This window comes from Petaurus breviceps, unplaced genomic scaffold (assembly GCF_028583685.1).
Source record: "Petaurus breviceps papuanus isolate PSGF00001 unplaced genomic scaffold, PetGlider_PUasm1.0 90849, whole genome shotgun sequence".
In the NCBI taxonomy this organism is placed as follows: Eukaryota; Metazoa; Chordata; class Mammalia; order Diprotodontia; family Petauridae; genus Petaurus; species Petaurus breviceps.
Genome location: NW_027187361.1, coordinates 25,918,032 through 25,920,162, shown reverse-complemented (window position 1 = coordinate 25,920,162; position 2,131 = coordinate 25,918,032). Strand labels below are relative to the sequence as shown.

Below are 2,131 nucleotides of genomic sequence, written 5' to 3'. Positions count from 1 at the left end.
TCCCAGTTCAGTCCTCAGTCCTCATTTCTCTCTCTCCAGCAGCAGCAGCCCAGCCTCCAAACGCTGGCTCCCAGAAGTCCTTCTGGCCTCTCCCTGCTTGGGCCTCTCTATCCAAGGTACCACCTCCTCCCAGTTCAGCCCCCTCTCTTCATGTCAACAAATCCATCCCATTGTGGGGTTCAAATTCCGTTACCATTATAGTCACTTAACCCTGATTGCCTCAAAAAAACCCGAACCCAACCCACAAAAAAAGCATTTACATTCTCTAGGTTGTGTTGTGTTTTTCATTATTTTGATAAACTTTTCCATTTACATTTTAATCTGCTTCTGGCCACAGGAGTTTTTCAGAGGCAGGTGAGTTTGACATCTCTTCTCTAGCCAACTCTCTAAGACTACAAGCTGTAGAGAAGGTCTGAACCTGGACTGGTACCTTGGAGTTCCCTTACTTATGAAATCTCAGGTCTGGAACCTATTCCTGTTGAATAATATTATTGTTGTTGAGTTGCGTCTGACTCTTCAAGATGCCATTGGGGTTTCCTTGGCAAAGATTCTGGGCCAGTTTGCCATTTCCTTCTCCAGGTCATTTTACAGATGAGGAAACTGAGGCAAACAGGGTGAAGTGACTTGTCCAGGGTCACACAGCTAGTAAGTGTCTGAGATGAGATTTGAACTCATGAAGAGGAGTCTTCTTGACTGGGGGCCTGACACTCTACTGTAGCACCTAGCTGCCCTATCCAAAAATATTGAAAGCCAGCATTTAAAGGGGAAGATTTCAATGGAGAAACGTTGGCCAGGGGAAGTATGATATATTTTTGTTCACCAAATGAAGATACTGTCATTTAATAAGGATCTCCTCAAGTAATAGATATTTTGCCTTTATGTAGTTCATTATACTTCTCCAAAGGGCTCTGGTCCCTCCTATCATCTTTATGACAATACTGTGTTAAGACATGATATCTCCATTTTCTAAAGGAGAAAACAGAGCATCACAGTTCAGAACAGAAGAGGGCTTAGCAATCCTCTAGTTCTCTTCACTTGATAGATTAGGTAATTAAGTCCCAGGGGTGTCTCCTCTTTAGTCATAAATCAGTTCTTTGCGAAGCTAAAGCAAAAACTTTGGTCTCTAGTTACTAGTTCTTGGATTAACTTCTGGGGTTGCAATTTCACAATTCATATCCAGTAACATCGTCCCAGAGAACTTAACATCAATGGCTTACGGGGCTTAAGGGCCCACAGGCCCCTACAGACTCTTTTTTAAAATGTTTACATGCCAGAACAACAAAAAGCATTTCTATTTTGTTTAAAAGAAAAAGCCATCCTTTCGTGTACATATAAGGGTCCAGTCCAACAGAGAGAGGAGAAAGGCATAAGCCCGCTTAACGATTCCACACATTTTGAATAACCGCTCTCTGCAGGTTGATAGATGTAGCGTGACTGCCCTCCCTGATTTCTGGCTGGCATCACTGCTGCCTCCCTCCTCCTTCCTTCTCTTCTGCAACTTCCTGGTTATTAGGCATCAGCCCTCCTTACTAACTCCTATCCTCCTAACGACATTCCTCTGGACATCACAACAGCCTTGCTTCCTTCTTTAATGAGCTGGAGAAGAGAAAAAAATAACTCAAAGCTTTAGTCATTACAATTTTATTTTGTTATACAATGCCGGATATTCTAAGCTGTCTCGCTGGAAGCTAAAGGTCCTTAGCAAGATTCCTATCAAGTAGTTCAACAGTAGCTCTGCCCAGTCATTAAACTGGTCTGTCACTTCATGCTTTTCCTTGCCATGAAATTCTGAAAAGAGAAAAACATGAAATTTGGGTCATAACTCTCTCAGGAATGAGTCAGCTCAAGAAAGGACACAATATTACATGATAGTATCAACAAATCTTAAAATGTGACGGGATGTAAATATCCAGAGTTTCTCCACCTGCTGATGGGATGTTCCCCCTGCATCGCATCTCTTTCTGGTTCAGTCTTTCTGGCATTATACTGGAGAAGGAGGAGGAGGAGGAGGAGGAGGAGGAGGAGGAGGAGGAGGAAGAGGAGGGGGGAAGGAGGAGGAGGAGGAGGAGGAGGAGGAGGAGGAGGAAGAGGAGTAGGAAGAGGAGGAGGAAGAGGAGGAGAAGGAGGAGGA

General features: G+C 43.7%; 1 long non-coding RNA gene across 1 annotated transcript in view; it reads right to left on the bottom strand.

The window, feature by feature from the left end:
• Positions 1–1,652: 1,652 nt before the first annotated feature.
• The window catches only part of LOC138149872 (uncharacterized), an 8,009-nt gene continuing 7,530 nt past the window's right edge, over positions 1,653–2,131 (bottom strand). The window contains exon 3 of the long non-coding RNA XR_011165451.1: positions 1,653–1,788. This is a non-coding gene — a long non-coding RNA (uncharacterized lncRNA). The remainder of the gene's footprint in view (positions 1,789–2,131) is intronic.